The 16,090-nt window shown below is 40.8% G+C and overlaps 1 protein-coding gene across 1 annotated transcript in view; it reads right to left on the minus strand.

Annotated features, from left to right (window-relative positions):
* The window catches only part of DAB1 (DAB adaptor protein 1), a 1,249,655-nt gene that overhangs the window by 840,605 nt on the left and 392,960 nt on the right, over window positions 1-16,090 (minus strand). The window lies entirely within an intron of this gene.

Consider the following 16,090-nt stretch of genomic DNA (forward strand, 5'->3'; position numbering starts at 1 on the left):
ACAGCTTCATGGGTCTCCATTGCATTCTTGTTCCTGGCTGGGTTCTGTCAAAGGGAAGCTCAGAGAGGTCAAGGGACAGGAAGAGAGAGATACTGGGGCCCTTATTTTCTCCCTTGCTGACTTAGTGCCTCTTCTTCAGTAGCTGTAACCATCCAGGAATGTAGGTCCCTGGCAGCCCTTCCTTCATAGCTTTGACTCCCACCTGCCCAGATAACAGTTACCTGCTCCCCGCCCCCGCCAGCTCCTTCGGCCCTGGAAATGGCAATAGCTTCCCACTATTGACAGCCTTGGGTACTTTACCACTCCTTACTTGATGCTTCAACCCTGTTTAGAGTTCTGTAAGGGGTACTTTCATTAAAGTATCTTCCCAGAACCATCTGAGATTAATTCTGCTTCCTAACAGGGCCCTGGTTGGCACATCCTCCCATAGATAGCATCGGGCAAGAGCTACTCTTCTCTTTCCAGTCTCATTCATGATTTGGCCCTTAGAAAACCTCTAAGTTAAATCTGAATGAGGAATCCACTTACATGTGAGGCTGTGCGAGGGAGGAAGTGTCCCTGTGATGAGCAATGCTTTGGAGAAGTGGTCTGACAACATTCACAATCTGATGATTAAACTGTGAAGTGTTTAATTTTGTACTGCATGTTGGGGCTGGTTTGGGGCTTGGCAGGGATAAGATAGAGAGACAGGGGGAGGTAAAGGAGAAAGAATTATGGGGAAAAAGTGAACTGATGGATTTTTCAGTCTTGTATCCAATTTCTGGTAGTCTTGCAGATATGATCCTCTATCTGTTTTGGTAGACAGCACAGTCAAGTGGAAAGAGAATGAATTCTCCATAAAATAGAGATTTGAGTTTCAGCCAGACTCGGTCACATCCTAGCTATTGTTCAGCTTGGGCAAGTGACAACCTTTTGGAAACTCAGTTTTTGATATCTGTATAATGGGGGATAATAAGCTTCCTTATACATTAAAGAAAAGTACATGACATTAAAGTATGTGAGAGACCCTACCACAGTGTCCCAGACAGAGGAAGAGCCCTATAAAAGGTCATTCTCTCTTCACTGATTCTGACTGATGAATACATGTCAAATGATTAAATGAATAAATCCTCTTTCAAAAAACCTTTTGATATACTTCAGTTGAGCTAAAATCTGCCTTCCTATAACTTTTACCCATTGGACTTAGCCCTGCCATCTAAAGCCAAACAGAGTAAATCAACTCACTCTACTAAATGAAAACCCTTCAAATATTCCTGTTTAATAAATTGAATAAATAGACTCCACTTTAATAAATTTGCCCTAGGCCCGTGGGCCTTTGCAAGGAAGGCCAATATAAATGAAGATGCTGTCTGCACATGAAATGCTTTGTGGGTCACGTGACTGCCACTCTGCCCCAGAGAGAGAGGGAAGAGTGTGGGGGAGGGTTATTGAAAATGAGCTGGTAGTAGTGGTCAGAAATATAAGCTTTAGTCTTCCTAAAGCAAGTCAACTTAGAACTTGTTTTTTTTAATTAAAAAAATCAGTGCTTCCTCTCCTCCCTACTGTATTTCTTCCCTCCTTTGTTCACTTATTAAAAATACATTGAATGCCTACTCTGTGCTGTTTACTCTGCTAAGCTCTTTCCATGTTGATTTCATTATTTTATTCAGTCCTTACTCTGAGGGAGACATATTACTATGTCCATTGTACCAGTGAGAAAACTTTGATTCCATGTCAATTTTTTTTCCAGGGCATCTAGAACTACAAGTAACGGAGCTGGAATTCAAAGCCAGCCAGATTTGTCCAGTGAGTTCTACTGCATAATTATATCTATGGAAGAATGGGGCAGTAAGAGAACAAAACACACACACACACACACACACACACACACACACAGAAAATATGCATTAGGTCCTGAAGAGTTTTTCCAGGCAAAGAGGAAACAGTCTGAACCATAGTGTGGAGATGCCTACTTAAGAATCTGTATGATTTGGGAAATGGTTGGAGTGAGACATGCCTGAAGCACATAGTACTTAACTAAGTCTTGTAGGAGATGGGGCTAGATAAGCAGGCTGGGACCCACATGTGAAGCACAGAAATACGATGCAGAGCTGCAGAGCTTGGGCTTTATACAGCTGCGATAAGGTGGCTCAGGGAACAGCCATCACTATTCCTCTGAGGTTTAAGACCAATTTTATTGACTTCCACGCTCAGTAGCCTGGCTGCCTACCTACCATTACACTTCTGTCACTATATAAGCTCAGGGATGATTTTTTTAGTTCTACCTAGGACTGGCTAAAAACAGACATTCAGCTTTTAAATCACAGAAGGAAAAAAAAAAACAAGAACATAACAACAACAACAAAGATAAGATAGCCTATATAGAAAGAAAAAAAAAAAAAAAAAAGGAAAACAAAGGAAGCCCCAAGAAAGCACACAGAAGAAAAAGCATAAAATAAAAAGACAGGAATAAGACCAAACATATCAGTTATGACAGTAAATATAAATGGTTTAAGTTCTTCTAATAAAAAATAAAGTCTTTCAGATTGGGTTAAAAGCAAAACTCAACCATATGCTGCTTACAAAAGATAAATGGTAAAAGAAAAACGAGAGAGAAAAGGGGAATTGGTGAGAGCTAGGCAAATATTTATCAAGTATACAAAACAAACAAAAAGAAAGCAGTAATTGGGAACATTTCAAAGTAGGATTCAGGGTAAAAGCATTATATGAGACCAAGAAGGTTATTTTTATATTGATAGAAACAATAAGAAATGAGCTGTTACCTAATGTCAAAATATATTAAGAAAAACTCTTAGAAATGTAAAGAGATCATGATAGAAATAACCTTCTTGATATTGAATTAACAATGAAAAGACAAAAATAGAATACTATTATTAGTAAGTTATGTATATATCTTTAAAAATTACTAAAAGCCATATTGAGTGCTTACAATGTTCCAGGCATTGTTCTAACTATTTACTATTGCCTCATTTAATGTTGGAGAAAGGCTATTATGAGGTAGGAGATTATTATCCCTGTATTAAAGATAAGAAAACTGAAGAACAAAGAGGCTAACTAATTTTCCTGAGATTTTAACACAGTTGCACTATCACTATAAGAGTAAGCCTGGTTTGAAACTAACGCAGGGATCCCCAGAGCCTGCCCCTTTCAACTATTATGTTAAACAACCTTAAAGAAAGAACGCATATCCTTTCAAGACATGCGTTCTAAAACATTGACAATCCAAAGTGATCATATAGGATAAAAGAAAACTTCAAAAGAACCAAAACAGACAAAAGGTATAGTCTGTAAGATCTGAACACAATGTAATAAATCTAGACACTAATGATACCTAAATCTAACCAAGATAGCACACTCATGCACAGTCATGCACATACACCATGTAAACCAATCATAAAAATGCTACACTACAATTCTAAATCAAATATATGAAAACCTATTTTATCCTTTATTTAAAGAATTATCATGATCAACTGGGATTTATCCTGGACTACACAGGTAAATATAGTAATATAATATAATACTTGTCGTAACTCAAAGGAGAAAACCACTTGGACATCTTGATGGATCACTTCTACTGAGTCACAGCCTTGTGAAGTTGGGGACAGGGATGGTTGTGTTAAGAAGAGGTCTAGGCCAGACAGAAGTAGTTGTTATATACCAGGAGCAATGACTCAAACACAAGCAATGATGCAGAAGTGATCAGGAGTGTCCAAGCCAAAACAGGAGCAAAATAACCTAAGGTTGAAGAAACCTAAGTTGATTCTGAACTGCCCCAAATCCAGGTTAGTCTAGAGCTGGAGCTGAAGCTGCATGTGGTGGTCATGGGCAGGAGGGTGGTATGTGAGTGTTTAGTAATGGGGAGCAGCTATATGATTCCTATTTTTCAAAGGGGGTGCTGATGAAATTAGACACTTAACAGGGCCTGGAATTCCCATCACTCCAGGATATAATCCTCACATCTGAAAGAAGAAAATGCTACATCAAGATTAAAGGTCATGTCGTAAGATATTTGTGGAAAGGTAAATATTATTTCAACGGAATCTTTAAAACGGAGCTTCTGTTTCTGTAATATTCCAAGTTTGGGCTGCTGTTCTCTTGAATATGTGCCTCTCTTGCAGCTAAAACTTGGGATAGGATGCTTGAGATAGGGGAATTTACATTTCTCCAAGGTGTTCATTCTCTGAAATACCAGCCCTGGAGCACTACATCCCCAGGAAAGTTTATAAAAGGTCAGCAGAAACACCAGACGGGCCAGAGTAGCACTGAGTCAGGTATGAGGTCCTCACTGCTACACCAAATGCATGAAGAAGGCGCTGCTCCGTCTGCTCCTTGGCCTCTATCTCTGCCTGCCTTTCTTATTCTCCATCTGGACCTTTCAGCCTCTCCTTATTGCCCGCAGTAACTCCACACCAAGACCCTTGTAAATGAAAATACAAACCAGGAAGTGCAAAATCTAACAAAATAAAGCAAAGAGACAGGCCAATGTCTAAGGAAGGCTCTCCAGTCCTTGAGAATTTCAGAATTTCAGATCTAATAGGATCTGGAAGTTGAAGGCATGATTCACAGAGTCTCAGGATGCAGGAGGCAAGCAGAATTTGAGAAACTTTCTCACTTTTAGAAAAGAAATGATCTTCTCTAGGGACAGGGCTTGAGGCGTTAAGGAGCAGGTTGAGACCCAGGTTAGTGGACTTCCTAGCCCAGCACGTGCAGCATTTTTAAAACCATGTTTATCTTTCCCAGTTAAAAATAATATATCCTTTGTGTACAGTCTGAAAAATCCCAACAATGCCCAGAATTAACACCTGGACACATTTTGGCTTTTTTCCTGACAGTAATTTCTTTTCCCTTTGTATAGATATGTGCATGTATGTGTATGCACACATTATAAAAATGAAATGGAGGCCGGGTACGGCCTGTAATCCCAGCACTTTGGGAGGCCGAGGTGGGCGGATCATGAGGTCAAGAGATCAAGACCATTCTGGCCAACATGGTGAAACCCTACTTTTAGTCTCTACTAAAAGTACAAAAGTACTCTACTAAAAGTACTAAAAGTACAAAAATTAGCTGGGCGTGGTGGCGCTCGCCTGTAGTCCCAGCTACTCGGGAGGCTGAGGCAGGAGAATTGCTTGAACCCCGGAGGCAGAGGTTGCAGTGAACCAAGATTGCACCACTGCACTCTAGCCTGGCAACAGAGCGAGACTCCATCTCAAAAAAAAAAAAAGAAAAAAATATGAAATAGAAAGCATAATTCAAATTTTGTATCCTGGTTTATTCTTATCATTAGTCCATTATCACAGATGTGCAAGGGAGAGATTTTATGTGGGAAGTGAGCCTCAATAGTCCTGCTAAGAGATACAGACAGCAAGGTTGACATTGGACTCAACAGCTAGGTCTCTGTTGACATAGGTGGGGACACCTGGCTTGCACAGGAGAAAATGGGAGGGGAGGAAGTGGAGACAGCACCTCTGGACAGAAACTCAAGAAGCTGCTCTGAAGAGGAGAGAACCAGGACAGATGGGCTGAGGGTCTTACAGCAGAAAGCTTTAATGGAAAGAATGTAGGCTTGGAACAAAGCCTTGCGATTTGCACCTCAGCTCAACCATTTACAAATCCTAGGACCGCACACAAACATAAGGTAAGGATTAATCAGTACCAAAGTGGCTTAGTGCCTTTCTGCCTTCACATTAGATTTGATCTGTACTCTGACCAGTAAAGAACGCGAGGCTCAGAGATGCAAAGCATCTCTGACAGGACATGCTGTAAAAAGGAGCAGAGGTGAGATTTAACTTCAGGATTGCCTAACTTCAGATAATGTAATTTTGTTTGCTTTTCTTTAACTGAGAAAATGAAACCATTTATTATATAACTCGATAGCTTACATAATTAGTGCCTAAGAAATAAAAGACAAGACACACCTCATAGGGGAAATCCTTTACTCCTGACCGTTAGTCTCTGTGGCTCCTCCTCATGTCCTGTGGAGCGGCCTGTGGGCTCTGGAGGGGGCCCCATGGCCTGACCTGCAAGTGCCGGGCTGGACCCTGTCCATCTTATGTGACGGCACATTCAATGTGATACACTCTGACACTCAGATGCCTGCTTCCCCCTCCGTATCTCACATAATCTTGCCTTCCAACATCATTTTTTTCCCATTTGACTGGGTGGTCTGACCTAGAACAGCTGTGCGTGACATGAAATTTAAGCATTCCTCTTTCAACTCTCTGATAAGAATCTTTCCCCTTTAATAATGCTCCCAGTGGCTCCTTGCCCATTCCTTTTCATTTCTGCTAGGTGCTTTTAAGTTTAGTTTTCCTTCCACCCCCTGCAAGCCCCCCAAAGCTTAGCTTCAGAGACAAGGCTCTCTCAAGACCCACACAATTCCAACATTCAGTTAAGCTAATTAATTTCAGGTTGCCATCAATATATTTCTTAATTATGGTTTAAACATAGGTAAAACCTAGAATTGTTCATCAACAGCCCTTGGACTCAGCTGAATGCTAGCATCTACCATTAAGAATTCCCATGGGTCAAATCGAGGTTCTGACAATAGTTAGAGAGACCACATGTGTATTTGCATAGGATTTGCATATATCTACATAGGTTAGTCTCTTTGCAGTAGATTTCCAATTAAAATGTTATTATTTTGGCCTTGAAGATGTTGTTTCCTGATTCTTAGTCTCTAGTACCATTAGCAACACCTGTTCACTTTGACGTTGATTTCTGCCTAGAGGACAATAGGACAATGAAGACAAAGGACACAAACCAGCAGTGAAAGCCCCAAATACTAGAGCACACCTCTGAGGTGGGCTGATTCTACCAGTTGGGAGGTTCTGTCTGGCGGAGAGAAGACCTCAGGCTATCTGAGGAGTATTGGCATAGCTGCAGGACTGCTGAGCAGAGGAGTACTGGGATTGTACTGGATGGCTGGGCGGGTCTCCATATCTCCTTCCCTACTCCCCTCTGCCCTTGCTCCTGGAAGAAGCATTTCTATTCTTCCTATGTGACATTTTGCCTGAAAAAAATAGATATTAGAAGAGTCTTTCTGAAGATCTGGGCATTTCATTCTCTGACTTCTGATGTTCTCCCATTGCTAGTGGTGTGAAAGCTCCAATCCCTCATGACATGCAAGTTCCTTCATGATAGTAGCTTATGTTTCTCTGGTTGTATCTCTTGATTTCACTTTGCATCCTAGGTTCCTGCTCCCTTTGGCCATCAGAATGCATTCTGCACTGTCATTCACAAATGGCTAACTCCTGTGCTGAGGAGTCTTTCCTAATTGCCTCTCTCCACCTCTTTGTTCCCTTGGGGCTCAGAACGCAATACCACAAAGCATAGTGCCTTTGCATGCTGAGCACTTCAAACTGAAGGAGACTGAGGGGGTCTCAGGCACAAGGTCCTTCTGACCTTCCCTGGCCCTCCTGTCTCTTCCTCTTCTTTCTCCCCTGAGCTGGGTCATATAAATTAGAATTTATCTCCCAAAGCATAAAACCTAGAAGGGTCATTCCCTGACCTTTTCCCTTTTCACCTGAAGACCCTCATATGATAGGTGTCCTGCCTTTTTCCCCAGGGGAAAGGAATGCCACACAGAGAGGCCAAGAAGAACCTGGACAGTCAGGCCTTGCTTGGTTCTCCCTCAGTTTGTTACTATTTTTCATACCATTCTTTGTTCAGGCACATTTTCACATGACTGTCTATTCTTCATAGCACCTAAGTATAAAAGTACAAAAGCTTTCCTACATTCCAAATACTCATCTGTCTTTCCACAGCTCCACATATTTCCCACCTCCCTCTGCTGGGAAAATTAAGGAGGAATCCCAGGAGCTCTGGGATGCAGAGAGAACCATCCGTGGTGAATGCCCACATCACCACTGGCAGAAGAACAGAGATTCTCAACTATGAACCTCACTTCTCCCCTCCTCATCACCCCACATCTCACCACTGCCATCTTGCTTGAGACCCTCAGGAATAATGTCACACACACACTGATAAGCCCAGGAATCCAGGCCAACCCGCAGTCCTAGATTTTAATCACTACGTGGCTCTATGGGCAATAAGGTAACCCAACCTCTCCTCCTGCCCCAGCATCTGTCCCTGCTTTATGTTTCTCATGTACATTTATTATTATCTGTCACACTTACACTTATTATTTATTTATTTTTCTATCAGTCTATCTCCCTCCTGCAGAATGGAAACTCTATGAGGGCAAAGAATGCTGACTGTTTTGTTCGTGACAGCAGTATCCTCAGGACCTAGAAAAGTGATGGACACATAGTTTGTGCTCAATAGATATCTGTTGAATGAGTGAATTCTAATATTTTTTACACTACACTAAGTGTGATAATTAACTGCTGGAGGGCTGGGATCACAGTTTATTCTTTTTTGTCAAATATAGTTAAAAATGTATAATTAATTATAATGTATTTGTCACATAGGGTTAAAAATAACATGTAATTAATTACAATCTCTTTCTTCCCACCCATTCTAAGAAGGGCAGGCCACCAGGAAGAACTTTTGTGTGGTTAGGATGATGCTCTAAGTAGAAGGTTAGAAAAGGGTTATTAGACCAAAATACATAGGAAAGGGCTTGGGGCTATCTTTAAAAAAAAAAAAAAAAATTATGGAAAACAGTATGGCGATTCCTCAAGGATCTAGAACTAGAAGTACCATATGACCCAGCCATCCCATTACTGGGGATATACCCAAAGGATTATAAATCATGCTGCTATAAAGACACATGCACACGTATGTTTATTGCGGCACTATTCACAATAGCAAAGACTTGGAATCAACCCAAATGTCCATCAGCGACAGACTGGATTAAGAAAATGTGGCACATATACACCATGGAATACTATGCAGCCATAAAAAAGGATGAGTTTGTGTCCTTTGTAGGGACATGGATGCAGCTGGAAACCATCATTCTTAGCAAACTATCACAAGAACAGAAAACCAAACACCGCATGTTCTCACTCATAGGTGGGAACTGAACAATGAGATCACTTGGACTCGGGAAGGGGAACATCACACACCAGGGCCTATCATGGGGAGGGGGGAGGGGGCAGGGATTGCATTGGGAGTTATACCTGATGTAAAAGACGAGTTGATGGGTGCTGACGAGTTGATGGGTGCAGCACAGCAACATGGCACAAGTATACATATGTAACAAACCTGCACGTTATGCACATGTACCCTAGAACTTAAAGTATAATAATAATAAAAAATAAAAAAATAAAAAAATAAAAAATAAAAAGAAAGAGAAAAAAAAAAAAAGAAGTCATTTGGGAGGAAAATGAACAGGGAAAGAAAGGTAGAGAACCAGGTGGCTAACAGGAGGAGGTAGTTAGCTAAGTTGGTGATGTACTGAACAGGTCCAAGAGGCTTAATACTTGGAAAACCATTTTAAGAAATTCTTGCTGTATATTTTGTGATGTGATTCTCCCTTTCCTCAAGAAAACCTTCAGTATAAATCTACACTGACCTTCAGTGAGTGACACCATAAGAAGAAATGCATTTAAAATGAAAAAGAAAGGTGTATGCTAAGAGTGAAGCTTCAGGCAGGACCCAGAATTGGTGCTCAACATGTGTTTAAAATGAATGAATGAATAAATGAATTAATGAATAAGTGAACTATAATCAATGGATCAATTTTGTCTCAATATGAAATATTTCTTAAAGTTCCAAATTGTCCAGAACTAGAATGAGTTCCCTTTACTGATTTTTTTTCCCAAGAAGCAACAAGATAATAACCTCATCAAAAACCCTGTAGAAAAAAAAAAAATGTCTGCAATAGGAATGGCATTGGGCCAGATTAATGGTACCCAGACTGTGTTACAAGAGGTGAGAAGGTGATGGTTGTCACATTTCAAAGGTTATTTTCTGGGTTGAGGGAGGGCCCAGCACACAGGCTTCTGAGACCTCCCCATCTGTTTTTACCAGAGCAGCTCTGTTTTTGCTTGTATTACACATTTATTCATTCATTATTTCATTTATTTATTCATTAATCATTCAACACATATATAGAGTAAATATTAAATGCCTCTATGCTGCATATACTGCACTGTTTCTACAAAAATAGACTGTTCTTTTGAAATAGTTTTTAAGTTAAAAAAATTCAAATGATACTGGAACTCTTGAGACTTTAAGACTGTGACACTTCCACAGACCGAGTAAATAATTATTACTCCGTGTACTACTGTGTCTAAAAATTAAGGGTAATTACACTTTCTTGACTTTTTTCTTTTCATTGTAGCTCAGATCAATAAATACTACAGCCCTGCTAAAACAGAAAAACAGTACATTTCAGAATGAATGAGTATAAGAAGGGGAATGGATATCTTCAAGGTCTCATTACTGGGCCTATGTGTCTGTTTCTGCAAAAAGGGGGAGTATGAATGTCACCATTGTAAGAGGAAGAGCCCAACGTGGGAAGGGGGCGAGACTTGCATTCGTCAAGTCTCTGAGCAACACACTCTTTGAATGATCCTTCATTCTAATCTTCATAACAACCCCAAGGAAGATCGTTTACAGATGGTAAAACAGAGGGTCCCAGACAGTAAGCAATTTGTCCAAGATCATGAACATGATAATCCTGGATTTGAACCCAAGTCTCTGCTGTCAATGCCCTTCGTTTTCCACCACACTGGGAACAGTCAGATGTTTGCAAGCTGGTGGTCTAGTTGCTTCTCAATCTCTAATATGCAGACTCAACTTGGCACAGGAGTGAATGTGCTGAGCTCCATTAATGGGTGAGAGCAGAAGATTTATGTGTTGGGAGATCTGGGGAAGATTGGATAGGGCGGTTATGATGCCAGAGACAGGGAATTTAAAATAAGGACACCCTGAAAAGGGCCTTTTATGTGACTTCTTCATGTGGGTTAATTCTGCTTGAACCCTTGGATACAAATCTCCAAAGACAAAGTAAATGAAAGAAAAACTAATAACTTATCAACTCATTGTAAAATGAAATGGTCACTACATTTTCCGTAGTTTTTCTTTTTTTTCTTTTTAACTCACAGGAATAAATATCCTGGCCTTGCTAACACAGAAGGACAGTGTATTTCAGAATGAATGAGCTTGAGAAAAGGAACAGCAGGAGACTAGATTTTGATTAATTACTCACCTGAAAGAAAGAAGGCTGTGAGGACATCTATGAGTGCACAGCACCTTCTGCAGAGCTGGGGGAGGTTGAGGGGGTATGGGGTGGGGTGCAGTGAGGTAGTGGTAGCAAGAAGTAACCAATTCTCAAACTCAACACTTGATACTTGGTGTTTTCCAAATATGATCTTATTTAATCCTGATTCATTCATTTACTCATTCAAAAAATACTTGTTGAGTGCCCACCCTAGGCCATATCCCCGAGGACATAGAAGTGAACAAAGCTGACAACATCCCTGCCCCCATGAAGCTGGCATTCTAGGTGAGGGTCATTTCATAAACCAATTAATAAACAACTCTTATAATGGATGGCAAAGAGAGATGTGATGAAGAGTACTAAGGAAGGTGAGTTTGTAGAACACAGTGATGGTGCTACTTCAGGTTGGGGTATTAAAAAAGGGGTCTTTGATATAGGGACATAGGGACAGAGACTGAAATGAAATGAAGGGTGGGCCATACAACTACCTGGAGGCAAAGCAACGGAGGAAGAGGGAAAAGGTCTTCACATCTGAGGCAGCACATTCGAAGATGAATAAGGAAATCAGTAGCTCAGTGTGAACAAGAAGAAAAGTGGTAGGTGGAGGCCAGACTCTGATGGTCTTATAGGGCCTGCACAGCACTTTGGGTTCTAAGCACAATATGGAGACCACAGGAGGTCGAGAAGGGGAGTGACATGATCTGACTTTAGTTTGAAATTATTACTTTGACTGCTCTGGAGACGACCAACTGCAGGTTGACAAGGATGGATGCATAGAGACCTAGGAGGCTGCTGAAAAGGTCCCAGGAGGCAAGATGCTAGCTTGGATGAGAGTAGATGGGATGTGAGGAGGGAAGAATCAGAATATATTCTAATGATAGAGTTGGGAGGATTTGCTGTCAGGTAAATATACGATGTGAAAGAAAGATAGGAGTAGAGAATAATTACCAAGACTTGGGTCTGAGCTGCTACTGCCTGGGACTCATCAGCAGAGAGGTGGTATCCAGAGCCCCGGGACTGGCTGAAGCCCCTGGAGAGCAAGTGTAGCTAGAGAAGAGAAGAAGCTGGAGGATTGCTTCACAAGAGTCTGAGGACGTGAGTAAGATCATGCCCACCTTACAGATTAAGAAAGGTAGCCTCAGAGAAGCAGGATGCTTCTTTTAGCCACTGTACCTCTATTAGAGCCCTTACCATGATGGGCTACAATCCTTGTATAGATCTGCTATTCAAGGACAACAAGTGTGCTGCACACAGCTTTTTATTTCTAGCATCGAGCAACTGCAAATACAACTAGTTACTGTACATATGAAAAGTTTACATACAAAAAGTGATGATTGGGCCAGGCATGGTGGCTCACACCTGTAATCCCAGCACTTTGGGAGGCCGAGGCAAGCAGGTCACCGTAGGTCAGGAGTTTGAGACCAGCCTGGTCAACATGATGAAACTATATCTCTACTAAAAATACAAAAATTACAGGGGTGGTGCACACCTGTAATCCCAGCTACATGGGAGGCTGAGGCATGAGAATCACTTGAACCTGGGAGGTAGAGGCTGCAGTGAGCTGAAATTGAGCCACTGCACTCCAGCCTGGGCAGCAGAGTGAGCCTCCATATCTAAATAAATAAATAAATAAACAAACAAACAAATAAATAAATAAAGATTATACTTCTAACAGAAGGGTCTCAATGGGGATGTGTTCAACAGATGGCCGGACCTATGGGGATGTGAATGATACACTCAAGGTCTGAAATTATTGGCACCTAGAAAAGAGCCTGGCACACATAAGATGCGTAATAAGTACATTTTCACTGATTAAAAGGATGCCACCATGATGATCATGACCTGTGCAGATATCTGATGAGACTCCCACTCAGCTGAAACCCAAGCATCTTTGGAAAGTGTTCACTGGTATTGCTAGTGGTGTCTCTCAGAAATGAGAAGATGCAATGAAGGGCTTTGTTTAAGCCAAAGAAAGAAGTTGGTAAGAGTATAGAAGAAGTGAGACACTTGGAAGTAAAGTAACTATGTGATACGGCAGTTTGAAATAATTTGAGAGAAACAAAAAAGCCAAATGGGCATTGTTAGACAAGGAAAAACTCACTTCCCAAAGTTCTGAGAAAAAGTGCTAGGTTGATTTTTAATATGGCAAAAGAGGATTAACCATCAAAAGTGAAAGGAAGTAATCTCTGAATGACTAAATGACACAGGCATCTGGAGATGATTCTGAAGACAATGTACATGTATGAAGAATAATAGAGTGAGTAGAGATGATGGTAATGATGATGATGATGATGATGGGGATGGGGATGATAGCTAAGACTTACAAAGAACTTTCTGTGTGCCAGGCCCTGCTATAGATACTTTACATGTAAGAACTCATTTTATCCTTGTAACAACTTTATGAGACAGGTACTATTATTACCTCTATTTTACAGATGATGAATCTGAGCTATACACAGTAAGCAGTTTGTCAATGGTCACACAGTTAGAAAGTTGCCACAAGTGGAAAATATAAGATGGATATAGGCAGGAGTTATCCATTCAACAATCTACCATTTACTAAGTACTAGCTGTGCATCAGGTACTGTGTTAGAGGTTAGGCTTAGGCTTTATAGAGAAGTGTTTAAGATGTGACAAAGTGAAGACTGTAGTCAAAATGTAAGTATTTTTAAAGTATTGCAGTTTTATCAGTACGGAAGCATAGAATGTTCATGCCAAAAACAAAAACAAAAAAAGACCTTAGAAGTGATCTGGTTCAAGGTTTTTATTTTTAAAATTAAAAAAAAAAAAAAAAAAAAAACCCTGAAGCCTAGAGAGGGGAAGTGACTCACTCATTGACACACAGCTAATAGTGACAGAACCAGATCAAGATCCTAAGTCTATTAACTCTTAATTATGTTACTTTTCAAAAACCAGGCAGGCCACCGAAACATACTGTATTACTCAGGAGTTGAACCTGGGTTCCTTCTGTGGAAGTGTCAAGCTCTACCACTGACTCACCCATTTGATTCTAGTTGGCAATTATTTCACTTGGAAGAGTATTATTTTTTTAGAATCTAAGAGAACCTTAGTAATTATCTGTTCACCATTGTTATTTAAACTATTGGGAGATTACGGCTCCATATGATAAAATAAAATGCCCTAGCTTTCTTGGTAGGTTAAAGAATGTCCATTACCATCATGAATTCAACACCTTCCTGCTTTAATGGCAGGGAAAAGACAACTGTTTGTACAGATGAGCTGCGCCACTTTCTTAGAGCCAGCTTGTTGCAAAGTAAGGCATCCATATGCAGTATTGTTCTTAGTCTGCTCTGTGATTTCCCTGAACTCTGTGATATAAAGAGATGATAATTAGTACTCAGATTTAACAGGAAAAAAAGGCATTCTCACTGATATTAATAACAGACACAGAACTCCACCTCCTAACTCTGCCAGGCCAGGTGCTTGTTAGGGGGTGGCTGTGGGAGCCAGCACAGTCAGCAAGCAGGGAAATATCCCCTACCACAGGTCTGGCTGACAACTGACTGAATTCATTTCAAACTTTCTCTCTTTGCTTCTAGCAACTCCTTCAAATTGGGCTCCCTGAGGTAAGAAGTCAGTGAGACAATGGCCAAAAGGCATTCTAGATGTGCTGAGATTTTACCTGATTACAAAGAAACTGAAGTTGGGGAAACAGTTCACTCCACTAACCTGAGGGGTACTTAGTCACATGGGCAACTCTTCAGGGAAATCCCACTCTCTGACATTCCAGAGTTGCGATTCCAAGTGTGGAATGCAGACTTGCCATTGGTCAGAACCCTGTGCCCGGAGCATCCCGGCATCCTCTTGCTAACAACCTATTTTCCATCAGGCACTTCTGCAGGGGGTTGTCATTTGAGTCCTGAAGGAAAAAGCGACGGCCTGTATAAACAAAGGCATGAGGACGGAACTTCCCTAAGCGGCCAAGATGGCTGTTCTGGTTTGTACCTTTCAGCCGGGGCTGCAAAACCTAAACCTATTTCCTAACCTAGACCCCAAATTATTTGTCTCCATCAATCTGCCTGCTGACTCGTTTCTCATCTCCCTGCCTCTTGACCTTTTGCATTTACTTCCTATTAGTGATTCGTATTTGCTGCTCAGACCAAACCTTTGGAACCTTTCCTCTTGTTTGGGCTCTGTATCCCTCTGACTATATATGTTATTATTATTGCTCTTATTAATATTTTATTTAATATATATCTTATATTGTAGATAGTTTATGTGCCAGATGCCTTAATAGGCACTTTATATTCACCAAAACCCCCATCCTTTCAAGAACCTTGCAAAAATAAATCGTAATATGCCCATCTTACAGATGAAAAGGCTGAGGCTTAAGAAGTCCTCAGAGCCAGAAAGCGGTAGACCAGGAGGACTTGAACCTATCTTTACTTCACTTCAAAATCTGAGAACTTTGTGCACTGCTGTCTAATTCTCATTCATCCTTTAGGTGGTTCTGCCCCTTAATTTTTCCAGACTAACTAGTTTAACTACATCCCCTGAAACCCTTTCATCTTTCCTGATAATGGGCTCTCTTGGTATCTGAGATGGAATACATTTCCTGAAATCAACAGACAGATGGAAGTGAAAAAAATAAGGGAGTGAGGAACACATGGACTTCAGTGTATTTCAAATATCTCTTGCACCGATATGAATACCAGGACTATACCTGGATGAAGGTAAAAGCTATTATGAGACAAAGACCTCTAGTAAGTCTCCCAGTGTTGCTAACTTCCTCTCAAGTGAAAATACTACCAGCAATAGACTTAGGTCACCTCTTGCATTTGTATTCTGATCTTCAGAGCTTTTTCATATCCCTAATTTCATGTGGGCTCCTGAACAACACTTATTATTGTCCCCATGGTATAGATGAGGAAAATAAACCAAAGAGAGGTTAAGAGACTTCCTTAAGGACACAGTGAATTACTAATATAGGATATGGGT

This window comes from Macaca thibetana, chromosome 1, assembly GCF_024542745.1.
Source record: "Macaca thibetana thibetana isolate TM-01 chromosome 1, ASM2454274v1, whole genome shotgun sequence".
NCBI lineage: Eukaryota > Metazoa > Chordata > Mammalia > Primates > Cercopithecidae > Macaca > Macaca thibetana.